This window comes from Trachurus japonicus, chromosome 5 (assembly GCF_045865225.1).
Source record: "Trachurus japonicus isolate A0001 chromosome 5, Traja_1.0".
NCBI lineage: Eukaryota > Metazoa > Chordata > Actinopteri > Carangiformes > Carangidae > Trachurus > Trachurus japonicus.
In genome coordinates, this window is record NC_140911.1 from 8986147 (window position 1) to 9003701 (window position 17555).

At 43.3% G+C, this 17555-nt stretch overlaps 1 long non-coding RNA gene across 1 annotated transcript; it reads left to right on the plus strand.

Moving 5' to 3' along the window:
• Positions 1–2163: 2163 nt before the first annotated feature.
• LOC146987037 (uncharacterized) lies at positions 2164–17008 on the plus strand. Its single transcript, XR_015035913.1, has 4 exons — positions 2164–2337; positions 12796–12973; positions 15118–15390; positions 16984–17008. It is a non-coding gene; the product is annotated as an uncharacterized LOC146987037 (long non-coding RNA).
• Positions 17009–17555: the final 547 nt, after the last annotated feature.

Below are 17555 nucleotides of genomic sequence, written 5' to 3' on the forward strand. Positions count from 1 at the left end.
AGAAAGAAAGGGGAAGATGGTAATGAAGCAGAGGGAAGAGACAAGAAATCTCCGCAGGGACTCCGATGCCTCGCGGGACTTGTTTCGCTGTCAGACCACGCTGGCCCCCACGTCCACAACTCCCCACGGAGAAGATGTGTCAGAGGATGTTCTGGGTCAGCCATGGGAAGAGACCATGTCTGAGCAGATATCGGCTTTCTGCCAAGTTACCACTGTTACCTTTGATGTTGGGGAGTGTAAATAAAAACAGAATTAGCAACAAGGACCATAAACTAATGAAATGGTCTGAATCTGACTTGAAATCTGAGTCACTCCGATGCCTATGTGCCCCCGAAGTAACCGGACAGACATTCTCGCTCACACAAACGCAAACAGCCCCGCACAAAAACACACTGTATGCAGATGAGATGAGAGGTCCATTGATTAGATTTTTTCTTTTTCTAACCTCCAGACTCATCAGGACCTTTTCGGCGGTGTTAGGCCGACAGCTTCTGTGAGTGGCAAGGCCTCGCCGTGCTACGTCATCCTGTGTGCAGCTCTGCTTTTGCTCAACAATTTACCACTTTAAAAGGCCCAATGGCCAATCTGCAGACAATCGTCCCCTGTAACACTATCTGGGCCTTGCTGATAAAATGCAGATGTGGCTCCTCTCAATGTGAATTTGTGACCCATTAAGTAGAGCCCCTCCTCTTTCCTCACCACTCCATCCCTCCTGTTGGCAGAGACTCCAGACCGCCTTTTCACATGCATTCCCCAAAAGCAGGTATGTGGATAGTATCAGGCTAACGAGTCACAATGGTGAATTTGTTCAACAAGGAGCACCGCATTACTTAAATCCAAGCGTGGCTCTCCCTCTCTTTGAGATCTGTGGACTAGATTGGCACGGTCTCCCCTGCGTCTCGTTTAGGGACGGACAAAAGGTGAATTCAAGCGCTCCCTTTGAGGTTCACGAGACCTGACTCTAGTCTATTGATGCCAAGTCTCCCCTCAGTCTCCCAAAATGTCTCCATTGGTCCGGCATCACCGCTGTGTCTCGGTACAACCTTTTGTAACAGTTTGGTGGTACTTCAAGTCATCTAGAGCAAAGTCAAGTCGTATCGATAAAGAGCGACTCATATCCGCATCGTGTCACTTTAACTGAATGTGCAAAATTTCCACATTTATCCACCATTATCACTTTGATCTTGGTCATAACCACCTTCTGCTTTGTTCTGGGTTGCATGCATTCTGCGTTTGTTTGTTATGAATAATCAATTATTTTAATTGCAGGGCAATTTAGAGGCAGAAATGAAACACATTTTTACAGTGTTTACAAAGAGCCCCATGTTGTTGCTATTCTAAACTGAGAAATCTATGTTCAAAACTGTCCATGACAGCGTCATTAAGAGATGCCAGATGATGTGGTGGATGGAAGAGAACAAACAAAACAGAAAACAACAGGGAGAAAATAGCTAATTTAAGATTATAAATACATTTATCACGTTTCTTAGTCTGTGGTGATTGAAGTTTTGCCATCTTTGAGCTGCATTTTCAATTTAGAATCTAAACAATTTAACACTTAACTCTGATGTCACTCCAAAAGTTGCTGAAAACAAGCCAGAAGCCTTCAAAGATATAACTGTCAGTCAGGCTCGTGGAACCAGTAAGACATTAAAATGTGATCCAAATTGCTCTGATTAAAAGATCAATGACTCAGAATCCGAAACATGACACTGGGATTGGGAGGAGTTCAAATCCCGGGTATGTTACCACAGTCACATTTATTTTTATATTTTATTGCAATGATCAGCAGTTAAATATTCACATATTTAAGTAATACGTTGAGGATAGTGATTTGTCATTGCATTACAGAGCTGAGTTTGCTATAAAATTCAATTCAAATTTACCTTTGCAGCTGTGTGACGGCTCTTTTTGCAGCCGTATTGAGGTGAGTAAACAGGCCACATTTCTCACACAGAGTGTGACGTTCTGCCTGATCCTGGCCTGAGGCCTCTGTTTGTTTCCGCTGAGCTGCTGTCAGATCATCTTCTCTGTCCCCAATACACCACTGTCTGATGTTGGGATTTAGGGCAATTTTGGTGATTGTTTTCTCCTGGAGCTGACACGTAGGGGTCGGTCAGGTGTGCAGAGGTGAGAAACACTCAAGATTTGATCTTCACTCTCCAGCTGTTTTGGTCTCACTGTTAACATAGCCTTTTCTGTCTCTTTTCATGTGTATAGCGGAGTACAAACACCTTGAATGCATTTAATGAGGGATCTTCTGAAAGTGTTTGCTGCCTGAAGATCGGTTCTTCCCTGTGACAACAAACTTTTAACCAACCCTGAAGAAAAGAAAAGGTATGCACACTTTTGCCTAAAATCACAGTCAAACCTTAAAACATTCACATCTGCACTGCTGCTATCTTAATAGACTGAAATAGCTGTAACCACCTGAATAAAACAACCTATATCAGGCTACCAGTTAGTTAGCATCAGTGCTGTAGCAGGATTGTGGACTACGGGTGCTGCTGAGAAAAATCCACTATGTCTATCTGGCTGTCTATCTGTGGTGTGGTGTGTGTGTAACCGAGTCAAAACAAAATTAGTCCCATTTAAATGAAATGAGTAAGAAATAGTCATATACTATGTATAAACACTGGGGACTAGTAAAAGCACAGCTACCACGTTAGAGATGCTATTACTTTCTCTTCATTCCTACGAGTAGGAAATTGTATTTTACGACTTCCATACAGTTCCAGTAAATTGTGTTTTGACCACCCCAACCACTTCTCAGTGTCTCAAACTGTTTATACTGACCTCATTGTTCAATTTGTAAAGATTCCTCCTCATCTGTGGCTTGGCCCAGTTGTGCCTCTGGCTATGCTTTTACATACTCTGTGATCTAGCTCATTGCGCCACTTTGCTGTGAATAGAGAGAGTTAAAGTCAAAGCCTGGGGTAACAGAGGAGAGCATTATGGATGAGCAGCTTGCGAGAAAAAAAAGCCCCATTGAAAAAAAAAAAGGCCTGTGACAGTTTAATTGGTCGAATTAGTCACGATATTCAAATCGCCTCTGTTGACCAGCCAATGACTGAAGTGTGTACTACTGCAGGCTGGGCCAACCATAAAACTGTGTCCAGATTGCAAACAAGACACATTAGGCTTCCCCTTCCTGCCAGAAAACCCCAGTCCAGTGGCACTGCACTTTTTTGCCAGTGCAGCTCCTTGAAAAAGTTTCATTGCTACTTTCTGGCTACACGGAAAACATTGAAAACTCCTTTATAATATCTGTCAGCTCCCCCAGTCTCCAACATAAACAGGTGTTCCACCCAAGCCAGTGTATTTACTTATGTCAAGGCTATGCTTACATGTACAGACACTCAACACACTTTTAACATTTTCCTCAGCGCTACAGTCGAGCGGCACTTGGCATCAGTGTCTGCGGCCGGCTACACTGTTTCAAGAAGACAAATTAAAGCCATATAATTTGCCTGCTGAAAGACTTGCTCTGTATCGCAGGTGTCAGGGCCCGGAGCAGGCGTTAACTCTCTCCAGCCCCCCTAACATACACATTCACGCATACGCTCCATGCTCACACTAACATGTACGTAAGACGGCAACAAAAAATATCGCAAGCAGTCACTTAAGTCCCCATAGCACGGTTAACGTGGTTGTAAAACATGCCGGCCTGCACGCGGCTGCAGCCTGTAATAACTGGTGATGACAGCAATATGAGTTTGTGTGGGTGCGTGTGTGTGTGTATGAGTGTGTGTAAGTAAGAGTGGATAATGTGTGATTGTGAAATATGTATATAAACGTGTCACAGCGAAGAGGAAGATAAAGACTTGGATTGCTTGGGATTAGTTGATTTGTCTGTGTTTAAAAGGAACTGAACATTTTTGCTTTCTCTCCAAAAGTGAGGCACCAAGATCAGAATCAACCCTCATGTCAAGTGGATTAAAGCGCGGAGCTGGAGTCAGGTCGTAGTTATCTTAGCTTAGCATAGAGACAGAAGGCAAAAAGTGGGGTATAGCAGCTAGCCTGGCCTCGTCAAAAGTACAGAAAATGCGTCAATCAACAACCCATTGTTTTCACTTCAACTGCTGAAGGAGGCGAGTTTCGCTCACCTTAAATCTGCGTTTAAGGTGTGTACGCATCATCATGATTTGTTGACAGCTAAATTGGTCTGATGTGCAACTTACAGAAGTGTGATGTGGAAACTTACACTATTGTCCGCACACTGAGAGAGAATGTTCCCATGAAAGTGGAAAATTCAAACAAAAAATAAAATGAAATGAAATGCATAGACTCTTAAGTTTTCGGTAAGTGAGTGGGGGTGGACCTAGGAAACTAGGAAATCAAACTTTTTATGTGAAAAAATTGACAAAAAAGTATTAAAATATTAAGATCAAAAGACTTTTACCTGTCAGGTAGATCATGATTTTACCAAACCTGCACTGGTTCAGGTCTGGTTTAAGGTAAAAATCCTTAAAACCTGGACAGGGGCAAAACATGGCTGTAGTTGCAAAAACACAATCATTAACTGCAGGTCTGTGACAAACCCCAAACTCTGGTCCTCTGGTCGACGGTGACCTCCACCCTTACTTTACAGCCAGCTACATAAAGGGCCCGCTGCTTCCTGCTTCAGCAATTAACATTGGCATTGGGTGTAAATTGTGAGGTGCAAAGTCATCCAGTATTTTTTCTTGAAATCAAAGAGCAAAATCTGTGCAGTCATTTGTCCAGACATTGCTCACCAAGCACACCATTGTCACTTTTTTTTCTCTTAACATTTTTTATTCATACATGGTTTAAACAAACAAGTGTAGTGTTCACTTGGACAGAGTGCAGCTCGCCTTCTTGCCTCCTATCATTATGCTAAGCTAAGCTAACCTCATTTTCCCTGCAGCTTTGTACTTAAAACACACTCAAGATTGATATCGACCTTCTCATCGCACTCCGGGAAAGCATATTTCCCAAAATGTCAAACTATCCTAGAGGAAACTTAGGTGAACAAAAAAAAAAGAAGAAGTGGATCCAGCACAGAGGGAGGAGGAGGAGAGGATGAGAAAGAGAGGAAGGGAAGGGAAGGAAAAGCGATAGAGCACATCAAAATGCCTAAAGTAATAATCCTTATGAGACACAAAGGCGTGCACTCCCCAGTGTTCGTATGTGTGATAATGTGGCTTGGCCTTCAGCCACTTCCAACAGTTAAAGAAAGCACTCGAGAAGAGAACAGAGGCTGTCCCTTCCACTTACCTCCCCCCAGCTCTCTCTCTGACTCTCTCTATATAAATGCTTGGCAGTTTTACGCATGGCTGGGAGCAATTTCCCACAATGTGTAAATTAGTCAATCTCCCAAGTCAGTAAAGTGGCCTTTGATGGGGAGGACATTAATGAAGTGTACCATTAGGCCTCACATTTGTATTCTTAGGGGCTCTCCAAGCTTTTGATGTCGCGGGGCCCCATGGCTGATTATCCACATGCCAGCGCTGCATGCCTCTGTTACTTAGACGAGAGGGAGGGAGGGGAAGAGGGGAGAAAGCAAAGATGCTGGACGTTTAATGTTCTCTCTCGTCTTTCGCTGCCCCGCTGGACTGTCCATGCTGTCCTGCTGGCCATTTGAAATTGGCAAGGGGAAGGAAAGAAAGAAAGAAAGAAAGAAAGAAAGAAAGAGAGCGAGCGAGGGAAGGAAGGAGGAGAAGAGGGTGAGGAGCAGTTCCAAAAAAAAAGTGCATGCAGTCTAGGAGCCGGACTTCTCGCTGACACTTCAAAGCGCTGTCTGGAGTAAATTGCTGTGGACCGCTTCATTCAGAGTATGAGGGCTTTCCCTTTGCGGGATGACAGTTGCATGGTGACAAAGTTCAATTGGCACTGGTAGGAGTGGAGAGGGAGGGGGGCCCAGATCAAAGCCGGACCATTGTAATGGTTTTGTTCCGTGGAAAATCGCTTTTTGTCCCCGGCCTTTTCAAGCCAACTCCTGGCTCCAGTCAGAGTAAATGGGATTTTTAACTCCCTTGTGTGGGTGGAAGAGCGAGGGGAGGTGGAGGAGCAGAGGGAGGGGAGATTCTTAGCCTCAGGGTAAGGAACTCAAGACCCCCCTCCCCTCCTCCTCCCCACCTCTACTCCTGCTCCTCCTTTTAACCCCCCCCCCTCCTCTTCCCTCCAGCCTCTCTCTCCCCCGCCCTGTGACAATGCAAGGCCAGCTATGTTGATGTTATTTGGCCTTTCATCTGAACTCGGCATCATAATCTTCACAGAGAAAGTTTAGTGGAGCAATTGTGCAATTACGTTTATTGTAATTACCAGAATGAGAAGCGGCAATGACTTATGTCCTTAAGATGTTCTCTGTTGTGTGCTCTCATCTGCACGCGCACACTAGCTCTCTCGCGCACGCTCGTGCAGCACCACCACCAAACAAGCTCCCTCTCTGTGTCTCTCTCTGTGTCCGTCTCTCCACCGTCCTCTTCCTCCCTCATTGACAGCCTCACATGTTGTGTATCATTTTGTTGTGCACTTAGAGGAGATAAAGCAGAACCCGAGGATGTTGATCTGAGCCAATTATGGGCAAATAAACAATCAGCATCAATCTCTGAGCCCTCATCTCCCCCCTCCCTCCCTCCCTCCTGCCACTTGTACTTTGTTAGAACAGAAGCTGTGAAGCCTCAGACATGAGCTTGATTTGAATCAAGCTATTGATATGTGGTTTTGAAAATACTGCTATTTCTGTATCCTAAAAAAAAAAGAAGGGAAAGTTCGTATTTTAGCTTCTTTAGTCCAAACTGAAATATCTCAACCACTGGATGGATTTCAGCGAGATGTGGTGCAGACATCCATGTCCGCACCAGGACAAGCTTTGTGCTAGCTCACTAAATCAAAACAATTGGCAGTTTTGCATCAAATCTGCTCATTCCTTTACAGTACATTACTCACTGTAAGTTTCTGACCGACTCTAAACTCAGCATCTAAAAGTGTGTGTATGTGTTGCCTCCACATACACACAAGGTATGAGGATATTTTAGTAGCCAAGTGCGTCAGACAGAGCTTGAGCTGAGTCTGTGTGATTGACTGTATGAGTTGCTGGCCAAATGTCTCAATTTTTTCCCTTGAGCTCGGGGAGAAAAGTGTTATTTCTTCAAAAGCCCCATTTGAGAAACCCCGCAAGCCTGTAATTGCGAGGGAAAAGGCCGGACAATCTGCCAAGCCAAACACTTGAGAGGGAATTTGAAATATTGTAAACAGTAGAGTAACCCACTCACTGTCGAGACCAGGACCAGTTGGGGGAGAGAGAGAGGAGACATGGGGGTGTTGGAGGGCTGGAGGGGGGTGGCTGTGGATGAAACATAGAGTGTGCCTTCAGATTTATAAGCAGCGATGATGACAAGAGTTTACCGACTCCTTTGAAGCTCCACCAGCACAGGTACCTCTGTGAGTTTAAAAAAAAAAACGTCCTGGTGAAGAATTCTTCTTTTCTCGACTCTTCCCACTCACAAACTCAAGATGAAGTCGCTTCAAGATCACACCTCCTGCTAAAAAAAACCTGCAGCTCCGGCAACTTCTCAGTCCCAGTCCACAGTTTTTTGAACAGTTGAGTGTAGTTTATGATCACCAGTAACCTCTTTTATGTGTTGACACAATATTTTTCTTGTGCTGTCAAATAAAAGCAGGGGATTATTATTCTAGCACGACCCCATTTTCCCGTCTTAATGACCCAGGCTATAGCTCCCCCGGAGTAGGAACCATTAAAACCCAGTTTGGGTTCAGTGGAACTCGGCAGATCTGTGGGCTTATTTTTCCCCCTCCGTGCTTTCCTCACCCGCTTTTTTTCTCTCTTCACCCTCCCTTTTAAAAACCAAAGTCCCCCGACACCAATTAGAAGGCAAAAACGGAAATCTTCGACCAAACATGACATTTACAGGCTAGAACTCAAGACTTTTAACAGCTCCCCCCTCCCTCGCTCTCAGACACAAATTGCAGGCACTCACGTGCATTCAAACAGTACACACACATACACATACACATAAAATGGATCTGTTGTAACTCTGCAAAATCACTGCATTTTTTATGAGCGATTTATTGTTTGATGTTTTGGAAATAGCAGCCGATCTGCAAGAGAAAGGTTGAAAGTGCTGTGAACCCTGGTGTAACACCTCGTATTTCATTTCTCTGCAGCTCTGCGGATTAATTCTCCTTTCACTCATTTCATCTCGTGTCAGACTGCCACCCTCGGCGTCCATCTGTGTCAGTCTCCACAAAATTACATCTACATGTGTCTGTATGGCTGCATTCTAACTCGACTGGACCACAGCATTAATTAAGATGGAAACACATCATTAACTCAGACCTCCCACCCCCCTTCCCTCTCTCTTCGTGTTCCCTCCGTTCTCCTCCCTAACCCAGGACTACAGAGAGTACACAAAAAACAGTTGGGTAATTACTGATAATTAAATCAATTACAGGCAGTCTCTGCCTTGCCAGCTCTGGATGGCGGCAGCCGTGTCAGCCTGCTCCAAATATTTGAACAGCACAATCCAAATATTCTCTGTGAGCTGTTTTCGCTTCAGAGCAAATCATCCGCCAACCTCGCTCTGACAGTGGCAGTCAGCGTGGCCGTGTGGGCAGTGCCAGCAGACAGCAGAGCCCTGATGAGCCTCAGCATTAATGACGAGGTGATTAGTCAGCTTTTCCTTCCTGCGGAAGAGGCTCTGCAATTTCATCCCAATCATAGTTTGCTTTGAAAGGTTTTTGGAGGACTGTTAAAAAAAAAAAAAGAAAAATTTGCGGGGGCACTTAAATTGTTTTTGCTCTTTTTTTTTTCTTCCAGATTACTATCTGGTGCTCTTGCAGTCATGGTTGACAGAAAAGAGATAAAATGGACCATTTACTGCCTCCTTTGGGGGTGGGCTCAGGGAGGGAGAGGGAGACGCTGCAGGCCTGGGGAACAGGATGCTCAGTTTCTCTGTTTCTCAGTGTTTTTAAAGGTCAGATTGTAATTTTTTACTTTGTCTCAAGTGCTGGGAATTGTCTCTTTGATATTTAATTTTTTTTTTTTTTGTCCAGAGTGAGAAAAGGCAAGTTAATAACACACAAATGCCACAGTAATAGCAGCATGGGGACTGCACCACCTTGTCTTTAATTGCTATTTGTATTTAAAATAATGGTTCGTGGGAATATAAAGACTCGCTGATTTATGTTTCGACATGAGTTGCAACAAGTCATGCAATGTCAAATGATTTTCTGTGGACTGCGGTGCCAGTGTAAGCAGCCTCTTTACTCTCCTATACCAGATTTTGTATGGCATTATTAGCTGTGTCTGATGTGAGGCAGCAGAGAGGGGGGGAGAGGGAGTGGTGGTGGTGGGGGGGTTATCAGATGCAGATTCGGTGGGTGCAGGCAGCCACAGCGGGGAGTGGTCACCAATGTCTCTGTGTGGTTTTGATAAAGATAGAGATTTATGCTCTTCCAACGTTTATGGGTCTGGGACATTGTGGCGATGCCTACTTAGACCTGCCGCCACCTCCGTCTCGACAAGCTGGGAGGGAGGCGGATATCATTAACTGCTCCCTTCCCTCTTTTACCCCACCTTTTCCCACTCTATCAACCCCCCCACCCCCAACACTCCTCCCCATCATGCCAACTGGGGAACAAACCCTGACAGACTGTTGGCTCGAGGAACTGTCACATGCATACAGTGACCTCGCTGATAAGGCCTCTCTTGCCGCTGCAGAGAGAGGATTTCCCCAGGGTGCCCTCATCTCTTTCTAAGGTTATCGGATCAAACACAGACATGGAACATACAAGGCTTCATTTGCATTGAGAGGGTCATGATACAAGGGCAAAAGATAGAGAGAGGTTCAAGTTCATCACAGCTATAAGGGTCAGCACGGGGACAATCCTTATCACAAATATGAATGAACAGAAAGCTAATTTTTTTTAAAGAACAACAATATGCTTGTGGTTAAAAATATCAAAATGAAGCACTTCTGAACACTGGATCCTCCCTTAGCGGAAGCTCCCTCCACTCCGCCACAGACTGACATTTCGCTGCAGATAGTCCACAGAGGCTTCAGTCGGAAGAGAGAGGGCGCAGAGGGCAGGAGGGGGAAGCAGTGCGCCGCTGTGCTTGTCCCCCCTGGCTTATTGAATTACCTAAATGAGCAGAGGAGACCAGGCTGGGGCTCTTAGTCGTTTGAAGTTTACAAATCATCCTGACTGCTCTGGGGCCTGGGGGAGACGTCGCGAGGGAGGGAGCGGGTGGGAGGGGAGGTGTCTTTTGATGCCTTAAATAAAAACATCAGGGAAACAAACAAACAAGGGGGAGCAAGGGGAGAAAGACGAAGACGGTGAAGAGGTGGTGAGGGAACGGCATGTTACCCATGGCAACTTGGGGATGGGGATGGTGATGGTGGAGAAACCACTTCCTGTGTATGATGGGAAAATTGCATAAGTTCACCATTGCTGTCTGGACAGACTGAGCACTGTGTGTGTGTGTGTGTGTGTGTGTGTGTGTGTGTGTGTGTGTGTGTGTGTTTGTGAAAATATATGGGGATAAGTAAGTGCATGAATTTACCCAGGGTTCTGCTTCGTGCAGACAGATGAGCTTGTCTTTAAAGCCGACATTTTGGGATACGTAAATCTTTACGATCTTTTTAAGACTTGGATGAGGTAATTGATGGCATGTGTGTGTGACGAAGTTACATCCAGCAGTAAATTAGCCTAGCTTAGCCTAGTTTAGCTTAGCATAAAGACTGGAAACAGCTACTCAGATTCTGTCTAAAGTTACTAAAATCCACCTACGCCTCTAAATTATTGATATGCGTCTCTAAGCTTGTGAGTCAGATAACCAAAGTGTGAAAACAACATGTTGTGGCTGGGAATGATGTGCTGGATTACTTCTTGGCTGCTCGGCCACCCCACAACAATGACACACAAACATTTTTTACAGACTCGACAGAGCAAGGCTAGCTGTTTCCCTCCATTTCCTGGTAGTCTTTGTGCTAAGCTAATTAGCGGCACATTAACCCACAATGTATAACCATCTGTTAAATAGGCCTACATAGATATACAGTAAGCAGAAAAGTCATATACCTCGTACATTTGTATCCTGCAGTAACTGGTGAGAGCCTGCTTTGTTGTGAACGTCAGACGGGCCAGAGACTTTGCTCTGTTGCACTGAGGAACATTTTGTCTATTTGTACAAACCAAATGAGAAGAAATGCTGTGATCCGTTTCGTTCCAGTTAGAAATATTTGTTTCAAAGTGGAACTTAATAATAAACCCAGATGAGAGATTTTTTTCTTTCTTTCTTTCTTTTTTTTTTTTTGAAATTCAGTATCAGATAAAGAAATCAAATTGGGAAAACATGAATAAAATCATTTGTCTTTTCGAATTTACAAAACCAGCATTTTGAAAACACAAAAATTACTTTCAGGTCGATTGTTTCCCTCCTCCCCCAAGACCACTATTTCTCCTCTGAAGACCAATCAATAATTGATTGTGTCTGGATACGATGGGGAAAAGATAGCATGTTGTTAGTACAATCAGGGGCCTTTTCCAAGCTATTAAGTGGAACTAATTAATTATGGCATGGAAATGCGTTAAAATGTCTCTCTCCCACTGAAGACAACATCCATTTACTGAATGGAAAAGCCTGAAATGTAATTAGTTACATAATCATGGCAAAATAAGGTTGACTTGATTCGAACCACATTGTGCACGTTGCATGTTCCCATTTCCCATTTCCATTCCTCAAAACACCCGTAATACTGTATTTTGTTTTCAAAAGATATTTACCGTTCTCTCTCTCTGGCCGTCCCCGTTTCCAGCTGATTTTTCAGATTCATGAGGTCGACTCATTTATGTAAAACACATGCACATAAAGCTCTTGAGTTGAAAATGACAATAGGGAAAGAGTGATTTCAGCATACACGTTACCAGGAACTCAATCAACAACCGTCTGGGGAAAGAAGGTCGGACTCCATTTCAACTTTGTGACCCGTCGGCTCCGTGTCTCTGCAACCACGCGACTCTGCTCTAATTGGACGACACAATGTCTGGGAGTTCTGAGGCTGGACAGAACTCACGGCAAATTACCGCTCACTTCCTGTTCAATCTGAGCGGGCACTTGAGCCGTCAAGGGAGCTGTTGGACTTTGAAAAGTGTTTGCTTAGCTTGGCATCTCCGGTAACCGTGACCCTGTTGTAATGAAGAATAATTTACCATTTTGGAAAGTTCATTTTCGTGCATGCCTTATTTACAACAGCAACATCCCAATGGTGCATGGAACAGATCCAGTAATGTAAGCGGGTAAATTGAAATGGCACTTATGAGATTTGGTGAAGGAAATGATCTTCCTGATTTGACAGGGGGAAAAAAATGTCGAAGAATGTTTAATGTTCCTGGCTTTACATTAAAAGTATACTTCAACTGTGCCGACCTGCTACTTTTGAGAAGAACTTAAAGTCCAGTGAAGGGGAAAAGTTTATTCTTGTATTACATTTTAATATATTTTTTCACATAGACAGAACAAGTAATAATCAGAAAGAAAAATGCAACACATATATTGTAGTTTGAATTAAACTGATTTTTTTAAAAATATATATATATTTTGTATGAAGTGATCAAGAGGTGCAAAAGTGAGTGTGAGGATTTCAAAATGAAGGGTACAGGTGTATAACAGAGTTTGGTAAGAGTCTTTTATTCTGAAAGTATGCCTAAGTGCATCGTTGCAAGTAAAAGCCACAGGTAATGAACGTGTATAAACTGTGCAGATGTATATCTTTCTCAGTCGTTTTTGCTCTGCGTCCATGTCACCAGGTTGGCTCCAGCAGGCTCCGTGTCTCCGTGCTGCTGCCTGGTGAGAGCAGCGTCCAGTGGAAGAGGATTGGTTGTGACATCTGGCAGTTTGATAAAGTGGATTTGGTTTCTTAGGGGCAATTCCAGGCTGCTCTCCCCGGGCGCCAGGCCTACTCTGGTTAGTATATGACTTACATGTGTAGGCTGCTGAGAGGGAGGAGTGGTGTGTGTGTTTGTGTGTGTGAGAGAGAGAGAGAATGAGAGAGAGTGTGTCAGTATGTACAGTAAAAAGTATATCTAAGCAGGTAGATACTGTGTGTGTGTGCATGTGTGTGTGCGTGTGTGTGTATGTATGTGAGGTTTGGTGTGCTGAGCTCAGGGGAAGCGGTTAGTTCAAATGGAAAACAGCAGTCCCTCCACCATGTACATTAATGCAAGCCTTTCATCACCAGCTCCCCTAAAGCATGGCCTCTCCCCTTCTAATTTACTTTAAACACACACATTAGTCTCATCAATAAACGCTAATGGCTCTTTATGAAACAGAGGTCTATTTCCCATTTTTCTAATGAAGGCCGTATTTCCCTGCGTAGCCTCCAAGTCTGATCTAATCCATCGCTGAGATGGCTGATCCGTCCTTCCATAACATCCTCCGCCACCGCCGCAAAGTGAAGACAACAAGCACCAAGCACACATGTCCAAATACAGACTCGCTAACATGCAGGACAACACGTGGGACGTAGAGACAATAAGACGCTCCTCTACACCTCTCGAGGTTGGCCCCTGTTGTCATGTTACATAAAAATACAGAACATTTTACTTTTATTTTCCAAGAAGAGTTTCAAAGGAAACGTTTCATATTTTCCATAATTTTCACATTGCTTTAATCTTCTGGTATTAATTTGATATATAAACAAAGGGCCAAATTACCGACAATCTGCTGACATGAAGCTGTTTTGTCTATTTTTTTGTTTTGTTTTTTGGAACTGCATTTGTATAAGGGGATGAGAGGGCATTTGTAACAAAGCCAGAAGAGTTAAACAGATAACTTGGAAGATGAAAGCACCTCTGAAAATGATATTTAAGTGTAGTATTCAACAACAACAACAAAAAAAAATCTGTAGTCCTCAGGCAGAAAGCAGAGAAAATACTGGCACCGAAATAACAGTTTATAGTGCAACTGATTTAAATTGTAAATCATCCTCAGGAATGTTTTTTTTTTTTTGCCACATTTTGTTCTTTATGTGACTTCAAAACTAAAAATGATTATTGCTGCATCTGTCCAGAGCGACTGATTTATGAACATGTTGTGGGTCCTGAGGTTTACTTTAGGCCTGAGCCACATGAAAGCCGAGGTGAAGGTCAATAGCACGGGCCCACTGTGGCTATGAAAATATCACGGGTGTTTTCTCGCCAGGGCTCACACGAACACGCTGCGCTCAAGGACAGACCGCGCATTCTGCTGTGCCACCATCAAAAGGAGAGTTCGCCCAAAAATGTAAATAGGATTTTTCATCACAAGGCAATTTCACGTGCACCTTGAAGCAGAAACACAATCCAGGAGAGGACCGTGTGCCTTTCACATGCTGAAGAGGCTGATCGCAAGATATCTTGTAGTTTGGGTTTTTACCGGTTAATCAAAGGACTTTATTGAACTGTTATTTTTATTCTTGAAGCTCCCAAAGCTAAAACAACTTTTTTTTTTGACAACATTACATTATTTGTTTTATGTGTAAAATAAAGGTAACTGATCATTGTAGGTGTAGTAAGTAAAATTTTGCCTGTATGATAAGTAGTAAGACTGGACAAGTCATAATGTACGTATATATGGAATATAGATTTTCATTAGGGAGCAGGAACATTTATCTTTAATCATTTTGTTTGCTCTCGTTAAAAAGAATGGCTTTAATGAAAAATAAAGAAAAGTAAAATTTATTTAACATAAACTAGAAAATATGATGACGTGGTAATGTAGCCTACAGTATATTACAGGGCATTAATCCCAGTGTAACTGTTTTAAATGCTGCCAAAAAAATATGAATGAAATCTTTAAAGATATGAAACAGTTCATAAATCTTACTCAGTCTGATCAATAGCACTGACTTTTCTTTCTTTTCTTTTTTTTTTACCTTGTCAATATTTCCATGCAAAAAGGAAATCAGAGTAACAGAATGAATGAAAAATATTGATTTATAACACTATTTAAAGTGGTTTGGTCTAGATGAATTAAAGGGGAACTCTAAAAATTGACATGTTAAAATTTCTAATCATCTGTTTTACTTACTCCTCCATCTCTCTCTCTCTCCCTCTTTCGCTCTCTCAGGTCTGTTTGAGGAGTCTTCTCAGGAGGAAAAAGGATCTCCACTCAGGCCTTACCTCACCCGTGGCATTGGAGTGGGAATTACGGGGCTTAGTTCTCTCAACTTGACCCCGCTCCTAATTACTTGTCGGATAAGTCTTTTGGCTCCTAGTGGAGTGTTGTCCTAACCTCCACTTGTCTGCTGTGTGTCCAAACATGGGGAAAGGAAAACACGTTCCAGTGGAACAGGGGGCTTAGCCTCCACGCCACGTTCTCACAGAGCCAAACGCCCCACCACAGGCTCCCAGGGACCCACACAGGTTAGACTGAGGGCTGCTGCTTTACCTCCAGTCTGGGGATGAATGAGACATAAACTATAGGATCTTATTCTGAAATGAAATGACAGTTTGACGTGACTCTTTTTTTTCTTCTTCTGATTCATAAATGTAAGAATTTAAATTCCAATGGTTTTCTTTTCGGTTGTTTTGTGTCAGAAAATAAACATCATATCCCACTTTGAAGCAGAATAAAGAAGCAGCAGAGTTGTGACAGATAAAGTGTACAGTCTCTGAGCTCGTGAATGCAAACGCAGCTGTTTGGCCTTGGCTGAAGCATTTTGAACCATCAGTCTTCTTTAAAAAAAAAAAAAAAGAAAGAAAAAAAGTCCAGTGACAGGCTCCAGTGAGTGGAGGCAACCTGTAGCAAATTTGTCTTCGTCAGACCATATTGTCTCAGACGTTTCGAAACCTTTTCTGGCAAACTCCCCTGTAATTATGGCCTCTTCAAAGACGATGATCAGTGCAACAACTTGGTGTGTAATAGACGCTAATGACGGATAATAAGAGTGGTACACAGAGAGAGGAGACTCGTCCCGAATCTGGTCTTTTAAAGCATGTGTGATGTGACTTTACACTCAGAGGGGATGTGTTGTCTTTTTGTTCTTCTTAAGTCGTTTATAACAGTGATGGTTGACTTAGAGCCACATCACTTTTAATTGCCCTGTGTTCATCTTTGCAGTGAGTCACAAAGCGCTTTGTACTTAAAATTAGCGCACAAACCCGCAGCCAATATGATTAAATAAAACCGAGAAGCGTAAACATTTTTTAACCAAAAGAGAAAATTGAAAAGTTAATGTCCAACATCCTCTTAGTTTAGTTACTGATCATATCTGCCCCGACTCATCCCGCCCCCTCCGCTCTAACCCTGGGAAAGCGCCCTCTGAGATTACATTACTTCAAATCATAACTGAAAACAGGGATTATCAGACTCAGAGATTAGCTTTTAAATGAGAGTTCTCCAAACCTTTTAAAGTATGTCATCAATTCTGTCTAAATACTGAGCGATAAGGAACTTCAGTGGAAAAAGGACAATCCTCCAGGGACAGAATAAGTTAAAGGAGGGGAGTTTATTCCATTATTGTCTAATAGCTTCCATAACCATCACCCTTTACCCCCAATAAAGTCTCATTGGCCTGAGGATTGAGTCTGGATTACATGGTAGCTCTGCTAATAATGTCAAACACATGAAGAGACCTGACCCCCAAAACTCACCCATCACCACAGCGAGCAGTCGGTTGCCCTTTTACCTGAGTGTTAAGTGTAACGCACTGTGGTAATGGGAATATAAATAGCACGAGGATGCAGAATTCCTACAGGTTTTAGGGGCGAATGTTATATATCAATATGGTATGTGCAGTATGTGACGTGTGTATTTAGGAGCTTGTTACTTCATTGTGTTAACTGGTATTTACTGCTTTCAAAGGAGCCACGCTAAATCAAAGACAAGAGCAAAGAAAGAAAGTACAGCCTGAACAGCTTCTGCCTTTTGTTATGTGTGTTGTGTGTGTGTGTGTGTGTGTGTGTGTGTGTGTGTGTGTGTGTGTGTGTGTGTGTGTGTGTGTGTGCATACCTCAGTTCGTAGGCTGCAGCACTGTACGGCTCCCCCCAGGGCTGCATTGAGACACTGGTGCCAGAGAGTCTCACCTAGTCAGGTTAGCCTGGGAACACACTCATACTACAGGCATTTCTTCCTCTTTCTCTCTCTTTCTCTCACGCACGCCCTCTCTCTCTCTCTCTCACACACACACACACACACGCACACACATGCTCGTACACTTACATGTCTGCATGCACACAATGCTGCCCACATCATAAGCTAATGAGCCATTATATTGTCATTAGTGTTTTATTTGCACCACCCTGTCTCTGAGCAATCTGTCACACTGTTCGCATGGTGGTGACTCAGAAACTAAACAGTTGTTGTGGATTTCAGTGTGTGTGTGTGTGTGTGTGTGTGTGTGTGTGTGTGTGTGTGTGTGTGTGTCTCACGCATGCTTTTGTGTGCAGGTTTGCATGCAGCACATGTACTGTCCTTGTCCTGTGTGTGATCGAGTGCTTCTGTCTTTCTTCCGTCCATGTTGTTGTATGTTCTTACCGTGCAATCTGTTTCCATTTGTCAAGAGCAGACACAATCTGAATCCATCACA